The sequence below is a fragment of the Pan troglodytes genome, chromosome X (genome assembly GCF_028858775.2).
Source record: "Pan troglodytes isolate AG18354 chromosome X, NHGRI_mPanTro3-v2.0_pri, whole genome shotgun sequence".
In the NCBI taxonomy this organism is placed as follows: domain Eukaryota; kingdom Metazoa; phylum Chordata; class Mammalia; order Primates; family Hominidae; genus Pan; species Pan troglodytes.
In genome coordinates this window covers 101,661,736-101,669,600 of record NC_072421.2, presented here as the reverse complement: position 1 = coordinate 101,669,600, position 7,865 = coordinate 101,661,736, and positions in this window count along the sequence as shown.

Sequence of the window (7,865 nt, the reverse complement as noted above, 5' to 3'; positions counted from 1 at the left end):
AGGAAGAAGAGAAAGAGGGCAGAAGTGGGGGGTTGTCACTAAAACAAGCCCCATTCAGTATTAAACTCTGTGCCTTGCCCTACCAATGCAACTTATAGTGAAAACAGCTCCTCCAACGTGCCTTTAAAATGTATACATTATCTTGCTTCAGTTACTTGGTTGTTTGACTGTTGAGCATGCCTGCTTTCTTTCATTGAGATTGCAAGAAGGTGTGTTGCATTGTGTATGTGGCTTTCAAAATGAATCATTCATTAATATCTAATGAGGCTGCCCAATTTAAAACTTGTGGAAGTGAGGCTGATGATGGTTTGTTCTATGGTCCCTAATGCACCAATCCCCAGGGGTCTGAGGCCAGTGAGGCTGAATGGGCCATGGCTTAGTCCCCAGAAACAAGAGACTTGATTATCCAAATGAAACAAGAGTCAAGTGCTGCATGATAATGCAGGCACTCAGGTAATAGCACCAGGAACTGTTAATAAGAAGCTAACGAAATAGTCTATTTTATTTTATTTTATTTTATTTTTTTTTGAGACAGAGTCTTGCTCTGTCGCTCAGGCTAGAGTGCATTGGGGCGATCTTGGCTAACTGCAACCCCCACCTCCCGGGTTCAAGCTATTCTCCTGCCTCAGCCTCCTGAGTAGCTGGGATTACAGGCATGTGCCACGACACCTGGCTATTTTTTGTATTTTTAGTAGAGACGGGTTTTGCCATGTTTGCCAGGCTGGTCTCGAACTCCTGACCTCAAGTGATTGACCCGCCTCAGTCTCCTAAAGTGCTGGGATTACAGGTGGAGCCACTGTGCCTGGTGGTCTAATTTAAATATATATACCTTTTACACATACTATAAGAGGTGGGTGTTTTTTTAAAGCGGAGTCTAATGATAGAGTCTGTGAGGTTTCTACAAGTATGTGTTTTACTTTTGTGTTTAAGCATATTCTGAAGTATCTGTATGACCACATGATAACTAACTGCTGCCACATGATTAGGACATGTATTTGAGTTTATTTTCACAATGAATTAGCATAATACTACTTTAATTGTCATGATCCTGTGAGAAGACAAATGAGGTGCACCTCATACTTGGCATCTTCCTAAACAAATGAAGGGTTGCAGTAGTCTGAAGAGAATAAAGTGATGGGAAAGTGGAGTCAACCCCAAGACATACTTACAAGCCGAAGGCCAACAGCATATGCTTGCCAGTCAGTAGTATGTTCACGTTTCTAGGGCAGTTTTGTTTCATCATATATACCACATTACACTGACTTTGTAAAAAAGTTTGTGCACAATTTGTAAATTTGCTTTGGTGTTACATTTGTACAAGAGCTTTATGAACATGTAGAGTTTAATGTTTGTTTACATTTAAGAAATATTATAAAAAGAATTTACAGAAATGTTTGGGTGTGAGAGAATTTTTTTTTTATAAAAAGAGGTCCCAGGCCAGGCACGGTGGCTTATGCCTGTAATCCCAGCACTTTGGGAGGCCAAGGCAGGCAGATCACCTGAGGTCAGGAGTTCAAGACCAGCCTGGCCAATACGGTGTAACACCATCTCTACTAAAAATACAAAAATTAGCTGGGCGTGGTGGTGCACACCTGTAGTCCCAACTACTTTGGAGGCTGAGACAGGAGAGTCGCTTGAACCTGGCAGGTGGAGGTTGCAGTGAGTCTGGGCAACAGAGCAAGACTCCGTCTCAGGGAAAAAAAAAAAAAAAAAAAAAAGAGGTCCCTCCATATATTTCTCAGTGAGAAATACTGACATAGATACGGATAGCAGTACATAGAGTTGGTGCACTGTATGTATAATGTTTACTTAAATATATGGTAATAATGTATTAATACATCTTAACCAAGTTCTTAATCACTGGAGTTGATGACTGTTGGGCATCCTGCCTTCTTGTCTCACTTCGATTTGGTTTGTCCCTTGGGTGTACTTCACCTCAATGGATTTACCCAATTCATCTCTCCCTTCCATTCTCCAAGATCCTTCCTAATTTCTGTTTCTCTGAAAATGTGGGTGGGTATAGTAGTTCCTTATTTTCTCTGAAGATCTGAGCCTGAGAGCAAACCCTGGGGTAATCTGCCTTAAAGTCTTCAGATGCATAATTTACCTACCAGAGAGCTGATGGCTGCAGGAGAGACTGAGTGGTATCGAGAATTGTCAATTAACTTTTATCATTTTGTTTACCATTGGATAGAAATATACTGGACTTGACCCAATAACTGGTGATCTAACCCTTATAATTTTTTCATGTGACTGATGAGCTCGAAGTGTGTGTGTGTGTGTGTGTGTGTGTATTTAGCTGAGTCAAATATCACCAACAAAACCTGCTGATAAAACAAAGCTTGAATTTCTTATGTATTTTGGCAAGGAAAACCTCAACTTCCACAAAGCTTTGGCAATGTTTCAGAGGGAAATGTCTGGGCAGAATTTATTAAGAATTGGAAGTTTGATTTAAGGTGGATATTTCAATGTGGGGTCTTGATTAAGACTGGGCAAGCATCATTTTACAACAATCCAGGATTGGTGAAAGCAGCAAGATGAGGATTTTGAGGTGAGGAATTCAGAGAATTGTAGGGTGCAAACTGTTGATGCTTTCCATTGAAGAGGTGGTAGGTCTTTCAGGAAGTTCTGTGAAAGATGTAAGAATTAGATCCATTCTTTTTGCACGTGGATGTCCAGACGTTCCTACATTACTTATTGAAAAGACTATCTTTCCTCCATTATATTGCCCTTGCTCCTTTGTCAAAGATCAGTGGACATTTAAGGAAAGGATGAATTTGGCTTGGGAGAAAGAAGATTAGTGGAAGTTTTTACAGTGAGTGACATTTGGCCTGGGCTTTTAGAAGAGTAGGCCAACAAAAGATGGACATTTTAGATGAAACACTGTAACCCTGAAATTATGGATCGTTTCTGTGGTGAAACTGGTGAATTTTGAAAGACAGACTTAGAAAACCTTTTTGATAATAAATGGTGTGATATCAATCATATACAATCATAGAAACCCTTGTGAACAAATGTGAACCTGAAAGAGCCAATCCTTCAAGATGAATCCGGAAATGCTAATGGCCTAAATTTAAAATAGAGAGCCAAACAGCCATGTGCTGACTAGAGGTCATACACCCACTCTGAGTTCCCAAAAAACCTCCACCTTTTTAACTTTGGGACTTTTAGAACTCAGCTGTATCAACCAATCAGAGCTCAGCCACATCAACCAATTGGGGCTCAGCTGCTTCCACCAATCAGAACTAAGCAAGTTTGTATCCTTCATTTGCATAAATGGATGTGATTGGGAACCTGGGTGTGAACTTTTGCAATTAAACCTAAACCCTCTTTTGTTGTCTGGAACACACCTTCATTTTAAACCTGTTTGCAAACTGTTCAGTGGAATATAGTCTCTTTCCTCCAAATTCCTTTTCAGAGAACTTTTGTTCACACCCTTAAGGGTTGATGGCAAAAAAATTTTTGAGAAATACCAACCAAGGGGATGATTATAACATTTTTATATTTGTCCTCATATAATTTTCTTCTTCTTCTTTTTTTTTGTTTTTAGACAGAGTCACGCTCTGTTACCCAGGCTGGAGTGCAGTGGCACTATCTTGGCTCACTGCAACCTCCACCTCCCAGGTTCAAGTGATTCTCCTGCCTCAGCCTCCTGAGTAGCTGGGATTATAGGCATGCACCACCATGCCCGGCTAATTTTTGTATTTTTAGTAGAAATGAGGTTTTACCATGTTGTTCAGGCTGGTCTCAAACTCCTAACCTCGTGATCCGCCCACCTCGGCCTCCCAAATTGTACAGGGGTGAGCCACCGTGCCCAGCCTCTTTCTTCTTTTTAAAAAGAACATAAGATATATTGTTCCCCCGTAAAATTCTATCCAGTCTAATGTTTAAGTACTTTAAAAATTTTAATGAATGGGGTAATTCACCATTCTTCAATTGCTCTTACCAAACCTTTGTTTAGCCATTGTTACAGATAAGTTAGGAAAGTCATATCTCCTCTTTGATGTATATGTGTGTTAAGCAAGTAGCTATGATATTCTTTCCTATGCTTTAATGAAAATCTTGAACACAACTAAAATACTCCATGAGACTTACAAATATTGTAATTTATTTGACTAATGTAGAAAGGGCTTTTCAGAAACAACCAACATTTCTCAGATCAGTATGAATTTTTGGTTTAATGATATTTTCTTAAGAAAATGTTTGTTTTAGTTACCAAAAGTAACCACTTAAAAGACCCTCCATAATCTGATTTTTTTGGAGAGGAAGATGATTATATATTTTGCTAAACAGCAAAAAAGGAATTAAAATACATTATGATATATAATACACGTAAATAAAAATAATAAAAGGAACCAATTACAAGAGGTCATAGCAAAAGGAATGTATTAAAATATATTCAGAAATAAGTAATCCTAAAGAAAATTATTATCTTGGTTCTTTTATTGTAGCTAGAGGAATGGATTGGTTCTTTTATTGTAGCTAGAGTCAAGTGAGATTAGAATCAGTGACTATACATTATTTACTATGTAAATAATAGGATATATACTTTGGAGGAGATGCTAGATGTTTTCAAATTTTCATCCTTGCAAATATATATTTCAACAATCTGGTCATTTTCAACCTGAACATTTTTTTCAATCTGAACATTACTCTTAACTAATACTTGTACATTTTTACAATATTATGATTGAAGTTTGTAAAGATGATCCAATATGTCTTCTGAATCATAGAAGAATTATTAAATTAGGATATGTTTTTATTATTTGCAAGCTGGTAATCCGGTCTGTTGTTGTTTCTTTTTCTTTTAACACTTCTAGACTAATCGGAGCATGCTTATCAGGTATCTAACCTTGGGCTCATTCTTTGATCATCTTTGATAACACAGAGTTTACACTCAACAAACATATAGCAACCAACAGCTGATAAATTTAAGATTCATGCTATTATAGCAGTGTCTATCACAAAATAATTGTGACTTAACTAAAATTTTAACAAATGCCACATAACTTTTTAATAAAAACATAATTTTTCCACAATGAAGCACAAACAAATATATCTTCATTTCTAATTTGATAGAATGTAGTCTGCTGGTGTCACCAAGACAGTAGATTTCAGGAATAGGCCAGATCTCATTTTAATCTGAGTTAGGACAGATGTTCAAGTTTGACTTAAGAGGTCTTATCCAGTTACATCTTAACTCACTCCTGACTTCCCCAGAGATGGGTACGATGGCTCTGCCTACAACAGAGGGCCTACAGAGGGACTTCTTTACATGATCCTCTGACAAACATGAGCTGAGCATGATGAGTATTAGGGTTCCCTAGAAGCAGAGCCTAAGGTGGGGCATGATTCTTGGGCCAGTGATTTAGAGCGAGTGCTCTCAGCAGCAGCGGAGTGAGAGAAGCAGGATATGGCTGGAGGAAAAAACCTAAGCTCGCTGGAAACAAGCTCTAGCCTAATCCCAGGAGGAGCTCTGGAGTAGGATTTACACCACAGAATTGGTCAACCTTGAGGCAAGGTACCCTTGTACTCTCATCATCAGTTAGTCATTGCTTTTGGCTGCAGGGTTGTGTGTGTAGGGGTTGGGGGTATTAAACAGCAATCTCCCAGGCAATGAACCTCTTCTGCAGAGTGCAATTCTGCAGAGAAGGAAGCAGCTGTAATTATCAGCTAATACCCACAGCAGCTGGGGGATGGATCTATCTGCCTTGTAAAGGGGGCCTGAACTGGTCACCAGCTGTGTAAAACACTATGGTATAGAAACACTGTCATATATATGTTAGGACCCCAGAACAGCTCTGAAGAAACAAATAACTGAAACATACTGAAGAAAGCACTGCAGAACCTGAACACTTATTATGTACGTAGAACATTGCTTCTAAAAATATGCTATGAGTACGACTAAGGATGCTAGGAACACATCTCCCTTTCTAACATTGGGTTTACGAACATCCTCTCCCCTCAACTACCCAGTTTGCTTAGCAGTAGCAGCTGGTGGTGAATTCTGCCATTAGGGCAAGATGCCCAGCAAGGAAAGAACTGGGTTGGTTAGGAGAATTTAAGGCAGATGAAGTCTCTGGAATGGGGATATGGTGTGTAGGGTGAAAGGAGCTAAAAGGGAAAGGTTTCTTTGTGTATGAAACCCACTCACCAATCTCCACCATTTGTTTATTTCTACCGGCCCTAGAGACACTCTTGTCGGCTCGTCTTTCCTCTGCCAACACTTTTGCTTTGCATCAGGATTTTTCTCTTTCCTCGCCTCTGAAACTCGACTTCTCACAGCTCTACCCCTTACACTGACATTTTCTAATAGTTTGACAGCTAGAAATAATGGAGAAAATTAAGTAAAAAGTCTTTCCGTGCTACCTCTGTTATTTTTGTTTTTAAATTTGGCCAAGCCCAGACATGTGTGCTATCGTTGGGTGTTGGGGGAAAAAATAAAAGACAAGATGATTTGTCTGCAATTCAAACCCAAGAGGGTTTCCTAGGTGTGGAGTGATGGGTTCTGAAATGCCAAATGAGAAAGAAGGTCAGGGAGCTACAAAAGAGGTACAGAGGTAGGGACAAGGCAGTGCTTCATTTACCTTCAGCAAACCTGGTGATTTACCTTCTCCTTCAGTCCCTTCACCATCACCAATCCTTCCCCTGAAAAAACCATTGTGGACTGCCTGATGATAAGTTGGGAAGTGAGGGTGGGTAGGTGTGGAGCAAGAATAACAACATCCTGGGTACCGTACATTCTGAAGGAACAGAGGGAATTCCTGTTTTGTTTTAACCTGGGACAGAGGGGATTGGTTTGTTCTCTCCAGGCTGAGGCAGTAATTCCTGACTCTAGGGACTGCTGATATGGAAATTACTACTACCACTCTGGGTGGAGTCAGATGAGTATATTAAAGAGTCTCATTGTACTGTCCTAAAATAAGCAAGATCTTTGCTAATATCCAAGCTTTACAGAACGGTGGGATGAGGTGAAGGCCCTGTACCTTTATCCCCAGTGGTCTTCAGTACTATAGGCAGTAATGGGGCCTGTGTGGCACAGTGGAGGGCAATGAGTGAGCTGGTTATGCCAATTCCTACTATAGTCACCTCCTTGGCTGCCAGCCTTCAAGGGAGAGATCTTTGCCTTACTGGGTTCTGCCCTTCTGCTTCTGAAGAGAACCTAGTCTTTCTGTATGGGCATTCAGGCAACTCTTGGGGTGGGGAGTTGGGGGAGAGAGAGCACTTGAAAAGAATTTATGGTGGCCTTTTTCTCAGTGATATTTGAGAGATACCAGGACACATCTGAATGTATCTGAGTTTAAGTCTTGGCTCTATTTGTTATTAGCTCTGTGACCGTGGGCAAGTTATTGATTTATATGCAATCTGACTAATCTGAGTTTTCTTAGCTGCTTTAAGCAGACAAAGAGGACAGGAAAGGGTAACACACTTAAGAACCAGCAAAGGGCTATTGTGAGGATGAAGCAATAACAACAAAATGAGTTTAAAGCACTTATCATAGTGCGTGGTCCATAGAACTGCAAACGTTGGATTTTGCTTATTTTAGGACAGTACAAAGAGACTCTTTAATATACTCTTCTGACTCCAGCCAGAGTGGTAGTAATTTCCATATCAGCAGTCCCTAGAATCAGGTATTACAGCCTCAGCCTGGAGAGAACAGGGCAATCCCCTCTATCCCAGGTGAAATGATTATTATCATTTATTATTTATTAGTCAGAGGTCTTAGGTGAGATCAAATTCAATCATTATAATTTATATTTCAATATACTGCTTAACTTCATGATAGGCAATGTTCTAGGTGCTCCTCACATGTGAAATTTTAATATTTTTACTGCAACTCTGGAGGTAAGTACTATTATTATACC